Source organism: Macrobrachium rosenbergii, chromosome 21 (genome assembly GCF_040412425.1).
Source record: "Macrobrachium rosenbergii isolate ZJJX-2024 chromosome 21, ASM4041242v1, whole genome shotgun sequence".
NCBI classification, from domain to species: Eukaryota; Metazoa; Arthropoda; class Malacostraca; order Decapoda; family Palaemonidae; genus Macrobrachium; species Macrobrachium rosenbergii.
The window spans coordinates 19,477,838-19,502,074 of record NC_089761.1 but is presented as its reverse complement, the minus strand read 5'-3'; the positions used below and the strand labels follow the sequence as shown (position 1 = coordinate 19,502,074).

The following is a 24,237-nucleotide window of genomic DNA, read 5'->3' as shown; positions in this document are numbered from 1 at the left end:
CCAAAAGAATGACGCATTGACAAAATGCAACAGCCAATCCTAGATGAATACACAAGCCACGCCCCCATCCAACCCCCACAACAACAACAACTACCAACTAAAACCAAAGTGACTCAAAAGGTCTCAAATTGACTTGCAGCTCACTCCAATCCCATGGATCAAACACTCCCCTACCCACCCAGCACTATAAGATGCCCCGCGATGGAAGTTCACATGGTACTTTTCTGGTGAGATTGCATGGTTACACGGTGCTTAAAGCATTCGTTAAGCCGTGCTTGAGCCGAGGCTCAGCTATTGGGAACAAAAAACACTTTCTGGTGGGGGTTTCAGACCGTGAGTCTGAAGTAACCAAGAAAATATGTAGCTATAAATCCCATAAAATCAGCAGAATAACGGTTTATCTTCACTTCGTTCAAATCTAAACGAGTTCTATATATTTACATTCCACGCTGTAGCCTAAATCTTGGCTAAAACAAAATATGATTCTCAGACTGCTATTAAAAACGGTATTCTGCAATCCACCATCCTCAACATGTAAGCCTCCCCCAGACGTCAAGGTCATTCATATCAACAAATATAGATGGCAAGAGAAACACCTCCTCCTACATCGGCGAAGTCACCTTCAAAGTGTCCATAACACTTGTTAGTTTTGAAAGAACATTCTCCGAAAGTTTTTACATCGCCGGAGTTTCCATAATACAACAGTAGCATCTACGCGGTTCTTCAATGACACCTGATAATACCATATTAGGTAAGTAAAGGGGGGAGAAGCCCCCAGTTAATAGGTGGGAAGGGGAGAGAAAAGCAATGGCGGGGAGAGAAGGTATGAGGAGTAGGATGGCTGATGGAAGTGGCGAGGGAGACGGGGAGAGAGGGTGGCGGGGGGGAGGGGCTGAGCTTAAGACCTTGGCCTCCCATGCTAGAGGTTTTGATATCTGTGTCATGTTGTTTGCTCTCATTTCGCCCACCAAGTGCGAATTTTCGGGGGTCCTTTCGCACTCACAAGCACGCATGTGGGTAATACGAAGTACGGGGACAATGTATGTCGTCATTTGAAAGACGGTAAGGAAGGTTGAAGACCTTTATGTGCCAAAACAAGGATGAGGAGGAAGAGGAGGAGGTTTTGGGTTGGGGGTTTCATGTCTGGCTGTCACACACCTCCTCCTCCCCCTCCTCCCCACCACACGGTGAATGAGCTCTCTCTCGAATACACCAGGCTTGCCAACAACAACCTTAAAATGCTATTTTCGTCTATTTCTGAATCCCTTGTACGGCCCCAAAACCTTATTACACAATCTAAAAACTTAATGTTTACAAATGCTCAAGTAGGCCTAATTAAATCATAGTATTGCGCAATGTATCGAATAAAAATCCACAAACACCGAAAAGTCGAATAACCAAAACGAGAAAGCCCCCTTGAAAAAGAAAATAAATTGGGAAAATGAAAAAAAGTAATAAAAATAAAAACGGTGGTGGTGGTTCAAGCGCGTCCGAATGCCCGGCGACGGCGTCGACTTCGGCTTCGAGAGAGAGAAGACGGTGGTGGTGGTGGTGGCGGTGGTGGTAGTCTTACCTGACATGATAATAGGTGTTGTGGTAGATGGTGGTGGACGAACTTGGCTGCTTCCTCCACATCACAGCAGCAGCAGAGTAAAATCCAAGCAAAAATCACACACACACTGAATTAAAATGTAAAGGTTTAAATAGGGTAACTATATTCCTCAGTGGGTTTTCTTATCGAACACTACACGAGACACTTTGTTGTTTAGGTTTTGTGCTAAGTTGGGATAGCTGGCCGCAGCAGACCTCCCGCCGCAACCCCACTACCGCCGCCGCCCGTACACATCGGGTCTCGTTTTCACTTCATTTATAAGCTTCAGCTTCACTTTAGACAACGGCCACTGCACAAGGATGACAGTTTATGCTTCTGGCTTCAATTTGCAGGGGCGAGACGCACCGCTAAGGGCGTGACAACCGAGAACGAAGGACGAAAACTGTGGGTTGCTCCAGCCTTCCCAGCGGCCTGAGCACAGCGCAACGAGGCTTACACAGATTCCGACGTGCTACTCTTTAACGCGGGATCGGCTAGTCAGCGACAAACCTGTGGCTCCTCCTGGCTCCTCTTATACACACACATACACACTCACATACATACACGCACACACATACACGCAAATTGTCCCGGCAAGTCCACCACCACCACCATCATCATCATAGGTTCCATCTCAACAACCCCCCCCTTACAATTCCACATCACCATCCGACGTCATCACCATCATGTTCATCTCGAAACAAAACGACTTTACCGTACATCGAAAATAACCATTTCGGAAACATTCGAGGGGAAGGGATTCGAAAATTTAAATAAGGATTTTAAGGTGGGGGTGAAAGGAGGGAGAATAGGTTGGAGGTGTCTCTTCTGTGTGCTTGAGTTTGTTCATGCATAGGTGCATGCTTGTGACCATGTTCTTTTGAAATATAGACCTAATACATCACGAACTTGGTCACGATAGATACTCTTACAAGAAGGCTTATGCATAGTCCGAGAATGAAATGTTTAAACTTTTATTGTAGATTCAGTTTTTATTCTACAAGCAAGACAAACGATTATTTGGAGCGAATGAAAGGAAAGTTGACCGTAACCGATTGTGCTAGTAACCCGTAGAGAAAAGACCAGGTAGTCATTTTTAAACTCAAGCTAACTTTGGGTTTAAAACGCTGAAAACCACATTATTTTTAATTAGTTCAAGATAGTTTAATCTGCTAGGGTCGAGTACATGGCGACTTCTCAGCCAGCTGTGGTTATACAAAGGGAAAAAAAGTGTCATTTGAATGTATCAGCTGTTCTGTTTAAGCCTTAGGGCTATGTTTAAAAGAAAAAAACCGTGGAACTGCCATGACTTTGCGGAAGGCGTTTGCTCCCCCCCCCCCCGCGCCAACACCCCCGACCCAAAACTCATTATCGGATAAGTGTATAATGAATCGCTTATTGTGCATTGTAATCAATTATATGATATATTTCTGAAGTTTTCCACGACAGTACAATGCTTGGACATCAGTATATTTGCTATGATACCATCATGTAACTCTGCATGACTGTTTTGTGAATGATAGTTCTAATTTCAGAACGAAGAAATTCTAATATTTCAAATAGCAATCAAGTCCGATTAAACTATTTGGAAGATCTGGACGGTGACCGTAGAATATTGTCTCTTAAGACGAAAAAAAATCGGTAAACTCGTTAGGCCTAATTATTCTGCTAAAGAATCGTTGAGCCGGCTAGCTCTTGGATTTAGGGTCAGAATTTGCCCTCTTTTTCCACTTTGTTATTCAAATTACGTTTCCTCTCTCATTACCTTTCTCTAACGTATATCGGTTTCTTCTGCCATCTGCTGCTCCGCCTCGATACGAAACGTCTTGAATTTTCATAGCCCTAATAACTTTTTTTTTTTATTTAACCTTGCCTCCAAGTGCTAAGATTTCATCGATAACCAAAGAAATTTTCCTTACAAGTAAAGCTACAGACTAAGCACAGTGATTTCAAACTCAAATAGTCATTAGACCAAATGTCAAACCAGAATCGATCGCATCGCACTAGGCTAAAGTATATTTCAGAACATTCTTGCATAGATTTATCTTCCTGTATTTCTTCGTGTACTGGTGCGAGACAGTTATCTACTACCAATACCGTACTAACCACAAATTTATTGTGATGCAATGTAAAACCCAAATGAATCCGTTTTTTAAACGACGTTAATTGTTTTTAATTATATATTTCCGATCATTGATTATTTTTTTCACCATGACGACGCAGAGAGAGAGAGAGAGAGAGAGAGTTGACGAATTGCTTATATCGTCTGGAATGCCATACCGGTGACCTCTGCTTTGTTTTCCCCGCACTTCCCCCTCCGCAACCCTCAACCCCCCTTCGCTTTTTATTTTCTTCAGGTAGTCGGTTGGTCATCACCTATGGGAGCATTATATATATATATATATATATATATATATATATATATATAATCTGTGTATGTGTGTTTGTAAATATATATTTATATTTCATATATAAAGCTGAGTTCTTAAAAGGGTTGTCTCCGGAGAATGGCAAATACAACACCGTCATATTCATACTTTAATGTTGTGTTGTGGATGAGCCACTAGTGCAATAAACTTCTGTAACATTCGCCGCTTCGCACACCCCCACAGAAAACTCACCAGTGTGTCATCGAACCTCCAGCACAAACTGCAGTATTCACCTCTTTTCTTGCATGCAGTCTTGAGCGTCCTGCGTTTCCAATTCCATCCTTTCTAATATTTACTTCACGTCGCCACTCCATCACTTTCTGTATTTTCCTAAATGTATTTTCTAAATGATACGCGCACACACATTATATTATATATATAAATATATATATATATATATATATATATATATATGTGTGTATATATATATATGTGTGTATGTGTATGTATCATAGTACAATCCATTACGCAGATGTCAAATTACTAGTATCTTTTTCTCCTCTTTACGATCTCCTCAGTGGATATGTAAGTTGTGGACTGACTGTCTTGAAATTATCTGTCTAGTTACCTATTTTTACAAAAATAGCGAATGGTTATATGGGTCATAAATATATATATATATATATATATATATATATATATATATATATATATATATATATATATATATATATATATATATATATATATATATATATATGAAGATGAAAATATTCAGCAGCAACTCACGGTACTAGCAAAAGATCTGAGCATTTCCAGCTCATGTTCTAAGTCATGCGTTAAATGCTGCAGCATTTTCCATATGATGAAGCACAAAATTCTGACCGGTGTTGCAACACAAGAGGGTTTATTTATCATTGTAACGAGTTTGATGTTCAGTTTGATTACTCTACTCTCAAATATCACGCACACACACAAACAGTGTGAAGTCTTGTCATTTATGCACACAAGACGGTTCAAATATGAATTTGACAGTGACTGTTGTACTGCTTTTTCTCTGGGGCCACTCCATAGTAAGAAAAACGACTTTAGTGTTGGATATATATTATATATTTATATATATATATATATATATATATATATATATATATATATATATATGTATATATATATATATATATGTGTGTGTGTGTGTGTATATATATATGTGTGTGTATGTGTGATAAAACTAGCTCATATACTCCTTCTACCGTTAAGAAGTAAACCGAACCGATAAATGTTGCCACAACAGGAAGAAATTGGCCGATTTTATTTCCGGTAGCCGGAGAGTATTCGTAATTACCAAGAACAAGACGTAATCAATAGTGACAAAAAAGCGTTCCTCTCTATAGATATTTTATCATAGATCACTATCATCATCATTTACATCATCAATAAACCGATTTTTTTTCCACTTGCTACGGTTATTGCTATCATCATTATCATACAAATTACCTATACTGTTATTGATATAGTTTTAGTTTTCCGTAAAAGAAAACTATTGTGCCGGCTTTGTCTGTCCGTCCGCACTTTATTCTGCCCGTACTTTTTCTGTCCGCCCTCGGCTCTTAAAAACTACTGAGGCTAGAGGGCTGCAAATTGGTATGTTCATCATCCACCCTCCAATCATTAAACATGCCAAATTGCATTCGTCTAACCTCGGTAGTTTTTATTTTTATTTAAGGTTAAAGTTAGCCATAATCATGCTTCTGGCAACGATATAGGATAGGCCACCACTCCGGCCGTTGTTAAGTTCATGGCCGCGGCTCAACATTATAATTGAGACCACCGAAAGATAGAACTATTTTCGTTGGCTCCGGATTATACAACTGTAGCGACTGTACAGAAATCGGTGCATAAAGAAACTGGCGCATGTTTGACTCGTTATTAATAATTTTTTCAATTTCATCAATGATCTTCCACTCATCTTTCTTATCATCATGACAGTTTTCAGCGTCATCACTACCCGATTAAATCTACCGCTTTCAAAGTTACACTTTGGGGAGTTTTAAATATTCTATAATAAGAAAAATTGCAACTGTATCTGAATAGAATTATACTATTAAGAAATAAAATTTAAAGTATATAATCTGTACAAGTCACTATGTCAGTATAGTGCCAAATCATTTTTGTAATGTGTTAATATTAAGGCCATAGTAAAAAAAATTGTACCTTTATCTAAATAAAACTGTGGCCAAACCACACTTTACATTACTCTACTAACACGAACTTTCTAAACTAATCCCTACCATGGTTAGCTAATAGCTGCCTCATTCTTCTCTTCACCCATCTTACTTATCAGCTAAAAGAAAAAAATATTCTACACCGTTTGGTCATGAATCTTCGACGTCTACGTTTTATTGGAATATCTATGCGTTTGGACATTTTTGTGTTCGTTTTTTTAAACAGATGTAGTTTTTTTATATATATTTTGAAAGTTTTTGAGGTCTTGAACAAATATAGTGTTTTTGTGAATGGGTGGCTTCGTAGTAGTTTATTTTACCTTTTCGTCTTGGACAAATTTTGTGGTTTTATTATTAAATTTGTCTTTTCTTTGCTTGTCTTAAACAAGTATTTTTGTTGGCGCCTTAAATAACTGCAGTATTTGTGTGCTTGCCCTGAACAAATGCTAGTCTTTTGCATCTGTGTGTTTAACGTCTTAAAAAAAATGTAGATTGTACTTGTCTTAAACAAACATTATGATTTGGAATTGTCGTCTCAGGCAAACGTTGTTTTTTCTACTCATCTTAAACGTAGACTTTTAAGAGTTGAAGAGAATGAGATGCTCTTGCTGAGATGCTCTTGCCTTTCTAAATTAAGCTCGGTCACTCGTAGATAAGTTACATTGATAGATTTCCCTACTTGAGTGATAAAAGAACCTGCTTTGTTTTTCTAACACTAATTTATTATTGTCTCATCTTATGTCAGTCGATGATGTATATATATATATATATATATATATATATATATATATATATATATATATATATATATATATATATATGACATTTTTATCGCACCGTGATTTATATACAATCGCGAAGCTAAGAAATGTCGTTTATATCAAATTCACGCTACCTCGGAATATCTCCAACGGAGAATTCACCAAAGAAAATTTATATGACCAATGGACACTGAAAATACGTCGGGACGCGATCCTCAACTTTGTACGTACCCAGCAACTCCAGTCGACGTTACCACTGAGCTATCAGATCGCGTCCCGACAAATAATCCATTTATCACTTATAAATTCCCCTTCGGTGATAATTTTCGTCGGAGATATTCCTGAGGTAGCGTGAATTTGATATTAAGCGACATTTGTAGCTTCATGAATATATATATATATATATATATATATATAGATATATATATATATATATATATATATATATATATATATATATAGTTTATATATATATATATATATATATATATATATATGTGTGTGTGTGTGTGTGTGTGTGTGTGTGTAGTGTGCGTGTGTTTTAAAGACTGGAGAAAAATTAACACACGGCACTATTACCGGTGAATCGTGGATGAGTTGCCTGTACAGCAAAATCTCCATAACATTAGGCTTTCCATACACCTACATAAAAAGCTCATCAACAGCGCGCCAAACCTAGCATATGCTGCCCATATATATGTTTACATAATCTGATACGACCAAATACAGAGAAGATAATATTATTCCGTTATAGTAAACTCGTTCGTACAACCTCGGGTAAATAATACGTGATAATGCCAACAGAAGAAGTTGAAGACTCAGCCGTACTTTGATGAGAACTATGAGAATGGAGGTTGGGGATTAGTGGAGATTTGTAAAAGACAAAGCACAGGAAGACTTGAATCGTGAAATTTCACCGAGGTCCTTTTCGTCACGCACCGTTGAAGGAGAGGACGATGGCAAACGCCATAACTGTGCTGTCAATACGTGTTTATATTGTTTATGTGAAAGAATGCTGGGTTCGAGTGCTGAATACCCATTTTTTGTCTTGAGGTATAACTGTGCTGTCAATGCGTGTTTATATTGTTTATGTGAAAGAATGCTGGGTTCGAGTGCTGAATACCCATTTTTTGTCTTGAGGTATAACTGTGCTGTCAATGCGTGTTTATATTGTTTATGTGAAAGAATGCTGGGTTCGAGTGCTGAATACCCATTTTTTGTCTTGAGGTATAACTGTGCTGTCAATGCGTGTTTATATTGTTTATGTGAAAAGAATGCTTGGTATAAACTGTTCAATGCGCGTTTATATTGTTATGCTGAATACCCATTTTTTTGTCTTGAGGTATAACTGTGCTGTCAATGCGTGTTTATATTGTTTGTGTGAAAGAATGCTGGGTTCGAGTGCTGAATACCCATTTTTTGTCTTGAGGTGACCTATAACCAATGTTCTCAAGGCTTGGGGTGTACATAATCGTCCATATCATATGTAATGGATTACGTTGCTCGAGAACACGTTACTCGCGCAATCCCTTATTTGATTCAGTTAATCGAATATTTAGTTATTTATTTATTCCGTTTCCTTGGCAAACTCTGCACCTGTCACATGCGATAATGATGATAAGTAAGCATAGTTCTCGTGTTCTTGTATTTTCACTGTTATCTCAGTTCCTTTCATAAGATTTTCCCACTAAACGGTCCCCAGAAGGTAACACTCCAACGTAATTTGTAAAGGGGAAGAAGTTGCGTGGATTAAGTCCCTGTAACTTTCGAAGTCCGCAAAGAAAGAGTCATCCCCGTACTCTAGTAGAAGCTTCTTCAAGTACTAATATACACTGCAGCTCAGTATTTAGACGTACTAGGTTCCTTTTGCTATCTACTTGGTCACGAAGGAAATAACAATGATGATATTATTATTATTATTATTATTATTATTATTATTATTATTATTATTATTATTATTATTATTAGACATAATCTGCGAGTCCGCTGGAAAGAAGAGGAAACGAAATATTAGAATGATCTAACGGAACAAGTTGCCTGGATAAGTAATGGAAAATAAAAAGTGAATAATGAGTTAATGACTCACTGGGTGGTGTAAAAAAAAAATTGCGCATTTCAGTCAACAAAATGAGTAATAGATCAATCAAATGACCTTCTGTTGAGGAAAGCATTTGCTCAGATATGACGTAATGGAACTGAATGATTCATCATTAGAATAGGATTTTAATTTCATATAGTTGTAAAAAATGGGATGAATATCTTTTAGAAAAATCATTATTCCGTGAACTGGCATTGGTTTGGGTGAAGCTTCCAGATTTATTTTTAGTTCCATCAGTTGCTTTTATTATTATTCAAGCTTCCAAAGAATATGGTGTTCATTAGGAAGAAGTAAGAGGAAGTAGAGGGAAAACAGAAAGAAGAGATACCACTTATTAAAAAAAGAGGAAAATAAATTAAAAACAGGTAAATAGATAAAATGTATTAAAATGTAAGAAGAATAATATCAGGGTAGTAATGCATTGCATTTTTGCCTGAACTTCTGAAGTTGTAGTTGAGATGTAGCGTGCAGAAATTTGTTTCCATTTCACAATCTGGTAGTAGCTGGGATTAAGATTCTAATTTCTCTTCATTCGTAAACCACTAGTATTTAAGCTGAAATTTTCTTAAAATATTTGCACCATCTTGAAATTTATCATTCCATAGTCTCAGTTAGCTGAATGAGGTTCTCTCTCTCTCTCTCTCTCTCTCTCTCTCTCTCTCTCTCTCTCTCTCTCTCCTTGCGGGGAAGCCGTTATAGGATAACCTAACTAAAACTCATAGCGATTTCTAACGAGAAACATTCTCACCATCTAGTTCAGGAGAGAACAGTTTACAAGCAAACAAATGTAGAAATTACGTCATAAATTTTAATATATGTTGCGAAATATTCGACTCTAGAAATCGGTTTTCAAAATATAGGACTAAGATACATGACAGCAGCCTTTATCGGTGAAAGTTGGAAATCTAGTCTTTCCCAGTAGAAAGTGCTACATACACGTAATAATAATAATAATAATAATAATAATAATAATAATAATAATAATAATAATAATGAGTGAGAAAAGATAAAACATCATTATTACAAGGTTATTAGAAACAATGGTCAATTGTATGTGTGTGTGTGTAACTGAAAAAAGATTTAAAACTCAATTGCTACGACATATTTGTCTACGTCTAAAAACGCATTTTCGTGTTGCTAAAGAAGAAATTTTACAAAACAGAAGCATCGATGTCAAATAATGACGTTTATATTTTATGTGAATAAGTTGATGAAAATGCTTCGCGACCGTAAGCGTTAATTTAGAAATCTGATTCCTAGACTTATGATTTATCACGAGCTGAAATTCTACGGCATATATTGTATAACTGTATGTAAAAACGTATTCTTTGTTTTGCTAAAGAAGTACATTTTATTCGAAGAAGTTAATGAAAATGCTTCGCGACAGTTAGTGTTAATTTAGAGATCTGATTCCTAGACCTATGATTTATCACGCGCTGAAATTCTACAGCATATACTGTATAACCATATGTGAAAACGCATTCTTTGTGTTGCTAAAGAAGCACATTTTATTCGAAGAAGTTAATGAAAATGCTTCGTGACCGTTAACGCTAATTTAGAAATCTGATTCCTAGACCTATGATTTATCACGAGCTGAAACATTATTTCGTAGTAACATGCGATAATCTAGACTCATATCTTTAATATACAATTTCAATCGTGTTTTCTCCTCACAGCGCTTCAGTTATTTATAAAGCCTCTGAATAGTGAGTATTGATCGCCATTAATCATGGATTATGACTGAAGTGTCAAATGAAGAGTCCTTAAAGCTGAGTTATATAAGTACTTGACGGTTAGTAAAAGTTCTGAGAATATTTAATTTTTGAATTCTGCACTGATGGGTTTGAAACATATGACCCCATCCTGCTTTTTTTTTTTTAATTGCTATTCTATTAAATAATCTTTTTATTGCGTTGTAATCTTGTTCATCAATTTTACTTTCTGTCTCTATCTCTAGACCTATGTATGCATTAATTATATTTTGCAGATATATTTTTGTTGTATTTTCTCTTACTGCATTTTAGATCTTTCAGTTTCTGTTACCAATGACATTCCCTTATTTGGAAAAACAATATCGATCTCACGTAAGTCTGTTTACAAATAAAAATGACCGCTGGCTTATTTTTCGCTCAACTGCACTCTCTTAGGTATCAAGAAATAGACTTATGATATTGTCTGTGAGATTTCAAATGCGTGTACATTGCAAAAATATGGTATGCCTGGGGTTTTGGCTGTTGAGGAAAAAAAATTAAATGTGCATAACACTCTCCGTAGACTTCTCTCTCTCTCTCTCTCTCTCTCTCTCTCTCTCTCTCTCTCTCTCTCTCTCTCTCTCTCTCTGATAAAATCCGTATTCGTGTTTTACCATTTTAACACACCATGAGTTTTCTGTAGACAGGGAATTTATTGGGTTATAATTACTTTTTATACGCTCTTTATTACATTACGAGCTCCTGCTCCACTACAATATGGAAAATCTCTCTCTCTCTCTCTCTCTCTCTCTCTCTCTCTCTCTCTCTCTCTCTCTCTCTCTCTGTCATACACACACGATTCGATTATGAAACAACAGATCAGCCGTCACAATAATAATAATAATAATAATAATAATAATAATAATAATTATTATTATTATTATTATTATATTATTATTATTATTATTATTATTATTATTATTATTAAAGAATATCACCGACCACCTCATAGTTTACTAACGACCGAAACCAATTAAATCTCCAGCAAATTTCCGTCAGTTTCCATCAACACCTACTTTCTCTTTTTTTTTTTTCCTCTCGCCCGAAACGGACGGTCGCGTCCTCGTCGGCAATTGTCCTCCGGCCTCGCGGACGGACTGTCCTAGCTGACATTTAGGGAGGACAATGCCTCAGCAAGAGTGTATATAGTCCGCGCCGACAATGTCGGTCCCGCCTCGTTCATAATTGATGTAAACACGGGAGCCTGCAAAGGTCACGGAGACGGATCGTTCGTCTGGGAATGTCGGTTGGTCTGTTTTTACGTTCGTGGAAGGATCTGTTTGGCCACAGGACGCCCTTTCGTTTAATAAAGACTTGCGACTCTGTTTCTTTCGATTCTGTTGACGTAGGGGTAGATGGTAGTGATTTGGAATTGAAAAGGAGGCGTCATTTCGTATTTCATTCGATGATGTAAAACCATACATGCGTACTGGCACAGAAATATATGTATGTATGTATATATATATATATATATATATATATATATATATATATATATATATATATATATATATATATATATATATGTATATATATATATATATATATATATATATATATATATATATATATATATATATATATATATATATATATATATGTGTGTGTGTGTGTGTGTGTGTGTGTGTGAGAGAGAAGGTATGCTTAAACATACGCAAGACATTCGTACATTCTTGCCAACTTAACCTGTTGATTACAACAGGCTCTGTAATGCCAATGCGTAGGAGGAAAACAATTAATTATAGAATCAGATCATTTTTCTTTATAATATATATTTCCTATATATTCTTGTATTTAACTTACTTTCTAAGAAACCTGGAGTGGTGACCCTGCCGAAAATGTCCTTGGATGAAATATGGCAGTTTCAGTATTTACAAGAAAGAGTAAACATTAAAAGTCAAGAAATTTTGATTTGTGGAAATTAAATTGGATAAGTATCAGAAAACCTGAAGTCTGCTGATGTCTCTTGTTCTCTCCCTTTGAGTTCCTCGTTGGGTGAGCGGGTTCCGTTCTCAACTACCACTCTGTTGGTCGTGAGTTCGAATCTCCGACCAGCCAGTGAAGAACAAGAGGAACTTGTTTCTGGTGATAGAAATTCATTTCTCGCTATAATGTGGTTCGGATTCCACAATAAGCTGTAGGTCCCGTCGCTAGGTAACCAATTGGTTCTTAGCCACGTAAAAATAAATCTAATCCTTCGGGCCAGCCCTAGGAGAGCTGTTAATCAGCTCAGTGGTCTGGTTAAACTAAGATAAACGTCTCTCCCTTTGATAAATTAATCCCTGTTCTGACGAAGTGGCGTGTCCAATTTTTTTTTCTTTTTTTTTAAGTTTTTGAGTTTTCCAGTCAAATGATCTCAGTTTTTGATACTCCGTAACATATCAGAATTTCAGCTGTCTGCGTTATTAGATTTGCCAGCAAAATTTCCAGACAAGATAAGCTCATGAGAAGCTCTGAGTAATATGGAAATCTTTGAAGCCTAGTTTCTCAGAATAAGGAAAAAATGGCTTACGCCAGTTCGTCAAACCAGGGACGAATTATTCCTGGTCCGAAGTCACAAATGTCCCGGAATCCCCGAACTCTTGTGTCGTATCTCCGAATTTAAGTTAATCCTGCAAATCTTCAGAAGAAAATCGCGACACGATTTTCGAAAGCCTCACTAATTTCCCTCCGTGGGAGGATAGTGCCGTCAGTGCACCTCCTGCGGTGCACTTTAGGCAATACTTGAAGTTCTTTGCAGCGTTCCTTCGGCCCCTAGCTGCAACCCCTTTCATTCCTTTTACTGTACCTCCGTTCATAATCTCTTTCTTCCATCTTACTCTCCACCCTTTCCTAACGATTGACATACAGTGCAACTGCGAGGTTTTCCTCCTGTTACACCATTCAAACCATTTTGCTGTCAATTTCCGTTTCAGCGCTGAATGACCACGCAGGTTCCAGCGCTTGGCCTTTGGTCTAAATGTTATATTCTATTCTATTCTCACTCATTTCCTTCCAAAATTTCTTTTCAGATGAAGGTCATGTTCCTTGGCACACTACCCAGGTCAAATGATTCATCGGAGCCTTCATGTTTCAGGACACTCTGTCAACGACAGACTTCAGAGGGTGATTGCAGGTAAGGAATTCCGCCTGACTGATTATTTGCTTTGCGTGACGACGGAAAACCTGTATACATTGTACATTCGAATACATGTAATCAACCTCGAGTGTTTGTATAAATGCACATTCGCATACGTGTACTCAGTTAAATATATATGCTGTGCACACACACACATATATATACATGTATGTATGTGTATATATGTATATATATTCAGCCAAGTCCGCAGGAAAAATAAAAGGAGTACCAAGCGCTTTCGTGTTATTTCAAAATGTGTTGAAATAACACGAAAGCGCTTGGTACTCTTCTTTTATTTTTCCTGTGGCCTTGGCTTGATATATTGTCACACATTCTATTTAGTGACATATATGCATGTGTGTGTGTATATATATATATATATATATATATATATATATATATATATATATATATATATATATATATATATATAGATAGTGAGTGCCATGGCTCAGTGGCAGTGCATTGAGTTCACGTTTGCAATATATATATATATATATATATATATATATATATATATATATATATATATATATATATTTATATATGAATCCATAGATTTTCCTGCTTCTATGCAACTATAAGCGTGCGTGCTGTTGCACTGCAGATACTCCGTTTAAAGGTAAACGGACGCAAACAGTTAAACATTAAAAGATTATCAATAAATCCGTCAAATCAGCGCGAAGAATTAAAGCGGGAACAGTTCACATCAGAGCGACCTTTGAAATCGTGTACAATTCATATTGAAAACTCGCCGTTTACGCGAGAATTACCACCTTAAATTCTCTCTCTCTCTCTCTCTCTCTCTCTCTCTTATATATTTATTTTTTTTTTTTAGCAACGCAGTTCAATGACTGCTTAGCACGCGCGATTTGAAGCACGCGGGCGAGGCGCGATTGCTTCTCTTCAATTCATCAGGAATGGAAGGTGATGTTGAGGAAGGTCGTGAGTTGATGGTGATGGATAAGAGGTTAAACATGCACACACACACACGCGTAGACATACACAAACACGCACACACACACATGCACACAAACACACAAGAGGAACAGTGAGGACCAGAAGCTTGAACTGAACAGGAATCTAAACATCAGCAACAGTATCTTAGAATCAAAGCAAAAAAAAAAAAAGTAAAATTAAAGCAAGAGACAAGAAAACGGAACAGAATGAAATACCAGGAAAAGAAAGGGCTACATAAAAGGAGACGAACAAGAAGACTACGGGAGATTAAGTCGGAGATGGAATAAAAGAGAAAGGAATCAAGCCAGAAAGCCTCAGAACCAAAGGAAGGCTAAACGTTACATTTTGTACCTTGATTTATGGGACGGAACCGTAAAAATAATATACAATGACAGCGAAAAAAATTTGAGAGAGATTTATTAACGTCAATTACGCAAGATGATTTATGGCCAAACAGTCTTTCTACGCTGTGATTGATATCTATACGATGCGTTATTTTTCGGATTGCTCTGGGAAAACAGAATCGCTTCGCTCCTTTTTTCCGTTTGTTTACATTGTTGCGCGGGAATGACTGCGTCCGTTTATGGCTTTGGTTAGGAAGAAGTCACTTGTGGTTACCGGATGTTTAGGACGATTGATTTCCAAACTTCCCAAGGTCAGATTCATATCAGACCACTTTATTATTTTGAGAGACGTTATAATTAGTACGTAAAACTAACCGAGATGTTGCAGAATTATATATCATTAAACGTTTAGTCCAATAACGAAGCCATCTACGGTTAGATAAGGTTTCAGATGACGATTATCGAGTTGTATCGGTTTAAAATCCATTCTCAAACCATCTCAAGGTCTTTTGGAGAATTGTGCCTGATGCCTTAAACTTTCAGAGACACTAGATTTAACCATTTTTTTTTTTTTTTTTTACGAAATCATATTTTCTTCTCAAGGCAAGAAGATGATAAGCTTAACTTATGTTTTAGTTATTCTCAAGGATGTTGCACATTTGTATTTCACAAACTATCCTGAAACATATTTTTATTTTGTTATTAAAATATTCTAATTCTTATAATTTCTAAAAACATGAAAATTAGTCAACATATATTTGAATGAATATTATATATGATTACGTATACCTGTTGTTGTTAGGTTAGGTTAAGGTGGCCTTGTGCCAGCACGGGCTCTTGCCCCTAGAAGTCCGTATTGACGTCTTCTTATGATATAAAAGATCAAGGAGTGATATTTTATTCTAATAATCATCAACAAGTGTAAATGAATTTTCAATTTTCAAATTTCATTAAGTGAATTTAATAGCAACAATAATATAAAACCAGCTATTATTATTATTATTATTATTATTATTATTATTATTATTATTATTATTATTATTATTATTATATATTATTCACAATGACGTATAAAACCGGATACTATTCCACAGTCACATTTAATTCTTGATAACGATTTGTTGAGGAATATAATCAAGTACGTAGCATCTGGCAACGGCTCTGGAACAAGAGCCAGTGCTGGCATGAGGCCAGCTCAGTCTATAACATTAACTACTTAGTCTAGTTTATGCATACGAGCTAAAGTTAAGTTAATTAAACATTGTCAAACTCGTCTTGGATGTCGTAAAGTAAAGTCTAAAGGGATATTGCAAGTGTCTGCAACTATATTCGATATATATATATATATATATATATATATATATATATATATATATATATATATATATATATATATATATATATATATATATATATAGTTAGTGTGTGTTCATTACGGCGCGACTTTACGCTACGTGATAAATTGAAGAAATTACAAACAAACAGGAAGTGGCGATTAAATGAATCTTCTTGCTCACTCGGAAAGGTTAACAATAAAAGCGTTGCTAACGACTACAATACCGCAAATGACCGCAACACTGCATAAAATGCGGTAAATAATACCAACTAAAAAAAAAAAGAGAAAGAAAATCACTCCAGGCATATTAACGTGCTTGGCGTTTTGGGGGAGGAGGAGGATGGTGGAGTGTGGAGGGGGATTGCTGGGGCGGGGGTTTGTGTTGGAGGTAAAGACTTCTTGAGTGGTGGAGGGGGAGGGGTGGGAGGAGAAGTGGCGGGAGCCGGTAAAGACTTCTTGCTTCTGGGCGCTTTAGACTGCAATCGTAAAATAAGCATGCCATGGCTTTTATAACCCAAGTGTATAAGAAAAATCTTGACACCTCGTAAAATGTCTTTCAATTGTTTTATGAAGTTTAAGTCATATATACGTTGATTTCTATTTGCATTGCTAATGTTCTTTACGTGTTTTCTTTGTATCTATTATCCGTTTAATATTTCTCATCGTTTTTATTTTATATTTTTGGTTGAGTGTAACTTTATAATAGATACATGCATTTGAATTTGCTGAATTCTGTGAACTGGCGTGACAGTAACTGTGGTCATTAACATTCTGGAGAAAAATAGTCAAAATGCACTGGAAGGAAAGACAGTTTGGAAAGAAATAAAAAAAAAAACAAGTGATGGAAAAGAACTAAGAAAAGTAAAATGCTGATGGAGAGTTAAGGAATATTTGTCATTGTTAGAAAGAAAGAACGAATGGGTGAAAGAAATATAATGCATGAAAATATTAGGACATCGGGAAGCAAGGTGAGGGATCTTGCCTGTGGGTAAAATGGGAGGGAAAGATTAAAGAGAAAGAAAAAACAGCAGACAGAAAAAGAATGAGGAAAAAAGTAATAATATCCAGACCATTCATAAAAGAAAAAATTAAACAAGATTATACGAAGCGTAGAAATTATGAAAAAGAAAGGAAAAGGAAGCAATTACTTCCGTTCACATTGCAGCTATTATTGTTTGGTAGGTCGTTCAGATAAGGCTTTGGAAGTTTTGGGTAAGTAGGGGTTTCCTCTGTCAAACCAGAAATCAGCAGCTGCAGAACCCTATGGCAAGGAAATAAGGAAGAGGAGGAATGAGAAGGAGTTTAAGGAGCAGGAAGCAGACTGGAAGGAAGAAAAAAGGCGATGGAGATAAGGAGGATGAGGCGGAGGCGGGAGTAATGATGGGGGGGCGGGTGGTTTGTGGTAGAAGAAGGGAGGGAAACCACATAATGGTACTAGCTATGGGAAGCAGGACCGCTCATGAACTTAGGCAAGAAGTTGTCGTTTTCTTTGTGGTCTCGGGAAGGAGTAAAAAGGGAGACCGAAAGAAAATAAAGAGAAGAGAGACAGAGACGAAATCAAATAAGTGATGTCAGACGACGATGATACAGGCGAGATGACGTGGAAGAGATTTTCATTAGACCTATTGAGAGATGAAGGGAAACTTCTCTATGTCCATAGAAGCAGAATAACTAAAGACGGAGGAAGTAGAAAACAGGTAAACACGAATGACACGTTGCAGGTCGAGGATGTCATTCGTGTTAGTAATAAAAAAAAAAAAAAAAACTGAAGAGACGCTGGGAGAGGTAGGGGATAATGGGTCCCGGGTCCCCCTTCACAGGCGCTTGTGTTATCCATGTGACTCGAGCTGTCACACTCAGAGGCACACGACGTATACGCTTACGTACGTACATACTTGGGATTCTCGCAAGCCCTGGGGATATGCGGGAATGTAGTACTGTAACAACAATGGCAGGTTTCATTCCCAGGTGGAGCAGATTTCATGCTACACTAAAAGAATTTAAAAAACTGAAAGGCTAGTCTTGGCTGGTGTAATTTCTCATTTTCTCTCTGGGCCTTGCTTGGCGCAGTGTTTGAGCGCGCTCAGTTCACAATATTAGGACCAGTTCTGGAATATTTTGAACCGGACAAGGATGAATAAAGGGACTTTCCTTGTGTCTAGAATGCTTATTTTTTGCCTTAGCATATAACTAGTTCTTAATCGACCCATGTGGGTCTCAACAGGGCAGAAAGAGAAAAACAAACCAAGCGACGGTCTTTATTTTTCCGTCGAAATACACAATCAAATCGGGAGGGCCTCGACGTTGTAAATTTCACTCCGAAGCGGTGAAAACATTCATTAAATATATATATATTCTCTCTCTCTCTCTCTCTCTCTCTCTCTCTCTCTCTCTCTATTCATGGATCGATATACAATTGATGTTTCTTAAGAATGATTCACTAACTCGATTTCTACCATCTTTTCCACCCTTGTCTTCAGCCTTGAAAGAAGTGAACGGGCCTCCCCTAATTTAGTAGTTTACTTGGCTCATAGTAATATAATTTATGAGGTATTCAGAGGATATTTACTATAAAACATAACATAAAACGGATAAGGCTTTACAACGGCTCATTGTTTTGTTCAAATGTGCTTCGCGCGGTACCTGTTAGTTTTTCACTTTAGTATTCATTGTGTTCACATGTTCCTTCACTAGTTTTAAAATTGAAATTGTAAAAATATTTCTTGTCATATCTTATTTTTTTTTTATTAAAAATAAAGGTTAATATTTATAGTAAAACAACATCACTTGAAGGCCAAAGATCTTATCACTGACAACATTTTCCACTTTTTCCATATTAGAGAAGAAATTGAAGATGATTTTAAAACAATTACCTTCAATTTCTAATCTTCTAAGCTGGAAAAAGGGGGAGAATGTTATCAATGATAAGATCTTTGTTCTGTAAATCTACTGTTTTATTATGGATATATCTTTTATTTTTATTTTTGAAGCGTAAAAAGGATATTACAAAAAAATATTTTCTCAATTTGTAAGTGCATAACTCTGTGTCACAGGGTTCATTTGAATGTTTTCTGGAGCCATGCACTGAGGGAAATAAATGACTGACTGTAGAAACAATGTCATTCGCGCAACCATAAAAACTGTAAATCAAAACTTGACACTGAAATCAACATCCTAGCTGCTGATTTAGGCAGAATGTAGGTTTAACTAAGATCAGGGAAAGCATATGCTACAAAAATAAGTAGAAAATGAGCCAAAGTTCTTCGGCGCGATCGAGAACATTGTATAATGCTGTATGAAACTCTCATCCACGTCCTGGTGAGAGAGAGAAAAAATTTGGTGCTACTTTAGCTTGTTATCTTCGCGTCACCTACTCCGAGGTGCTAGTACTAAACATGGCGGAAGCTCCTTGGGACGCCGTGTTTAGTACTAGCCCCTCGGGGATCAAGGTATTATATACAGCCATTTCTATATTGTGTGGTCGACAAATTATATTAATAAACGATATCTTCGTGCGGCCGTCTACTTTACATTTACCTTACGGTGTTTAATACTAGCACCTTGGAGTAGATGACGCGTAGATAACAAGCCAAAGCAGCACCGAACATTTATCCTGGTCCGTCAGAAAGAACTGGTGATTAGGACACTCTGGAAACACGGAACCGGTTAAGGATTCCTTGAGTCTGGGAATAATGAGGCTGAAAGAAATTTTTCAAGCCATGATCCATAGCATCAATTTTGTCTGGCCGTTTTTTACACTTATAAGTTGCTAAAAATGTTGTTTAGGTAAAAGACCCCTTGCTTCAGCTGTCAATGTTATGCAAGGCAGAACTAAACAGAGTTGGTTTTGCATAACCTTATCTCTGCATTTCAATTTTGATTGAGATGGCTATTTGTTTGTCCGTCCTCACTTTTTCTGTCCGTCCTCAGATCGTAAAAACTACTGAGGCTAGAAGGCTGTAAATTGGTATGTTGATCATCCACCCTCCAATCATCAAACATACCAAATTGCAGCCCTCCCAGCCCAGAAGTTTTATTTTATTAAGGTTAAAGTTAGCCATGGCCGTGCGTCTGGCACCGCTATATGTGCCAACAACACAATTTAGTATGTTTGATGATTGGAGGGTGAATGATCAACATACCAATTTACAGCCTTCTAGCCTCAGCAGTTTTTACGATCTGAGGACGGACAGAAAAAGTCTAGTTCTGCCTTACATAACATTGACAGCTGAAGCAAGGGGTCTTTTACCTAGACAACATTTTTAGCAACTTATAAGTGCAAGAAACGGCCAGACAAAATTGATGCTAATGGATCATGGCTTGAAAAATTTCTTTCGTGTTTCCAGAGTGTCCTAATCACCAGTTCTTTCTGACGGACCCGGGATAAATGTTCGGTGCTGCTTTGGCTTGTTATCTACGCGTCATCTACTCCGAGGTGCTAGTACTAAACACCGTGAGGTAAATGTAAAATAGACGGCCGCACGAAGATATCGTTTATTAATATAATTTGTCGACCACACAATATAGAAATGGATGTATTAATACTTTGATCCCCAGGGGCTAGTACTAAACACGGCGTCCCAAGGAGCTTCCGCCATGTTTAGTACTAGCACCTCGGAGTAGGTGACGCGAAGATAACAAGCTAAAGTAGCACCAAATTTCTCTCTCTCTCTCTCTCTCTCTCTCTCTCTCTCTCTCTCTCTCTCTCATCCCGTTTGACTATTATTCTTTAGTTGACGTAAGCAGTGAATTATGTATCTGGTGATAACTCGACCGAGGCTGGCCGCAACATGTTGAAAGGCATGAGGCTAACAGCCTCATGCTTTGAGAGTCTTCTCCCAAAAAGGAGTAATTATAATCAACGTTTAATTAGTACTAAGATTTTATCAGTAGTAAGATAACAGAACACTCCTTATGGAGTTTTTAACGCATCTTATTTTCACTCAAAATGCGCACGCTTGCCAAACATGCAAACTAGGTCATCAGTGTGATGGAAACCGCGACAAAAAAAGATAAAAATTAAGTTAATGCTGTCAATAACTTTAATCAGTTTTTGATTAGGAAGTCTAATGAAAACTCCTTAAGTTTAAATATAGTGTGTACGCTTTATTCATCCCCTTTGCTTTTTGTCCTCAACCTCTCTTTTTCATATATATATATATATATATATATATATATATATGCCTATATATATATATATATATATATATATATATATATATATATATATGACGATGCATTAATAAACGTGGAAGCTCGGTACTGAACTTCTGTCTGTCATTTTCCTGTGCACGCTTATACGCTTTGAAGTCACGTGCATCTACTGTGATTTTTAACATATATACTTTATATATATATATATATATATATATATATATATATATATATATATATACATATATATATATATATATATATATGTATATATATAAATATGTGAACTATATATACATATACATATATATATATATATATATATATATATATATATATATATATATATATATACACATACATATACATATACACATACATACATATTTCGGGCGATCTGTTCAGGAAGCAAAATGTATGTGTGTGCATTATTTGTTTCTCAACGATTCGAGATTTTAAAAATATACATTTATCGAAATACATTACTTCCCTAATACCGAAACGTCCGTGTTTATGCTCACGTTTGTATGATTCTTACTGTCTTTGGATTCGCTCATGTTCGTCGCCATCCTATCCTTATCCGAGACAAGATTCCAAAACGCAATGAAAACAATAACCTGGCAAGTATCGCAATCTTATGTTAATTGAGAGGATTATGATAATTTCACGACCTGTCCTCTTGCCGTAAACGAGGACTCACTTGAAAGGTAACACACAGCGGCGACGGTTGCGCAACGTTGCAATGCATTGGAATGGCTGCGATTCCCGAGACCAAAAGGGCAGTAGAAAGTTGTTTTGTCCTGGGCGCTCATAACGTGTTGTAGGACAGCTTTCTCACGTCCTTCTGACCCAGGGCGCGGAATTTCCCCATGGGTGTAAAAAAATGCCTGCCGGAGGAATCAGGATGTACGGTTGTTTTGGTTGGTTGAGAGAGAGAGAGAGAGAGAGAGAGAGAGAGAGAATTGTGGGTTTAGCATACTTTCAAGATATTCTTTGGTATAGGAGAGAGCGAGAGACTGAGAATTGGTTGCTAAACGGCTGATTTCTTATTAATTGAAGAGAGAGAGAGAGTTTTAGCATACTTTCAAGATATTCTTTTACTATAGGAGAGAGCGAAAGACTGAGAATTGGTTGCTAAACGGTTGTTTTCTTATTAATTGAAGAGAGAGAGAGAGAGAGAGAGAGAGAGAGAGAGAGAGAGAGAGAGACGTGAGTTTAGCTTACTTTCAAGATATTCTATGGTATAAGAGAGAGCGAGAGACTGAGAATTGGTTACTAAACGGCTGTTTTCTTATTAAGTGAAGAGAGAGAGAGAGAGAGAGAGAGAGAGAGAGAGAGAGAGAGAGACGTGGATTTAGCTTATTTCTAAACTATCCTATGGTAAAAGGAGAGAAAGTTGGTTGCTAATCAGATTTTTTCTTATCAACTAAAGAGAGAGAGAGAGAGAGAGGGTAGGGGTGGCAGGCTATAATTAGAAAGTCGTGTTGTTTTTTCAGGATCATACAAAATTCTCCATTACTCATGACTGGCTTTCAGAGAGAGAGAGAGAGAGAGAGAGAGAGAGATAGTCATTTGAATGTCCCAAGTGAACTTTTGTGTTCATAATAATATCCATTATTGTAACGATACTACTTTCTATTGGACTACTACTACTACTATTACTACAATTACTACTATTACTATTATTACTACTATTATTATTAATGATAATGATGATAATAATAGATGCTATATTATCAAATGGAAGATCATAGCAGTGTATACGAACATGAAGAGGAAATAAAAGTAGTGAACAGAAGAGGAGACGAAATGAAGAAGCTGATATTAAGATACCTCTCGTAATTTGGACGACGCTTGTTATGAAATGTGGCGTCAGATGTCATTTTTTTTTCCTCGTTACATTTCCAGTTCATTTCCACTTCATATCCAACTCATTTTCGTCGCAGTTTCCATTCATTCAGATTCATTTTCAGTTCATTTCCACTTCATATTCAACTCATTCGTCGCAGTTTCCATTCATTCAGACTCATTTTCAGTTAATTTTCACTTCATATTCGATTCATCTTCATCGCAGTTTCCTTACATTCCAATTCATTTTCAGTTCATTTCCACTTCGTATTCAATTCATTTTCATCGCAGTTTCCCTAAATTCCGATTCATTTTCAGTTCATATTCACTTCAAAATCAATTAATTTTGATCGCTGTTTCCCTGTATTCCGATTCAATTGAGTTCATATTCACTTCATATTCAATTCATTTTCATCGCAGTTTCCCTACATTTCGATTCATTTTCAGTTCATTTTCACTTCAGTTCGTCTTCAGAGCAGTTTCAGTAGAATTTCAGTTCAATCTCAGTTAACTGACTTCATTTCTATCCTTGCCATAGCGAAGACGAAGCAACGGAATCTAAATACCATTATTATTATTATTATTATTATTATTATTATTATTATTATTATTATTATTATTATATTTTCTTTTTAAATAAGTGGTATCTCTTCTTTCTGTATTTCCCTTTACTTCCTCTTACTTC

At 36.6% G+C, this 24,237-nt stretch overlaps 1 protein-coding gene across 1 annotated transcript in view; it reads left to right on the top strand.

The window, feature by feature from the left end:
- The first annotated feature begins 215 nt into the window (after positions 1 to 215).
- Positions 216 to 24,237, top strand: part of LOC136849756 (uncharacterized) — a 167,465-nt gene continuing 143,443 nt past the window's right edge. Inside the window, exons 1-2 of the mRNA XM_067123154.1 lie at positions 216 to 751; positions 13,804 to 13,907. The gene's annotated coding sequence lies outside the window, so the exon portion shown is untranslated. The remainder of the gene's footprint in view (positions 752 to 13,803; positions 13,908 to 24,237) is intronic.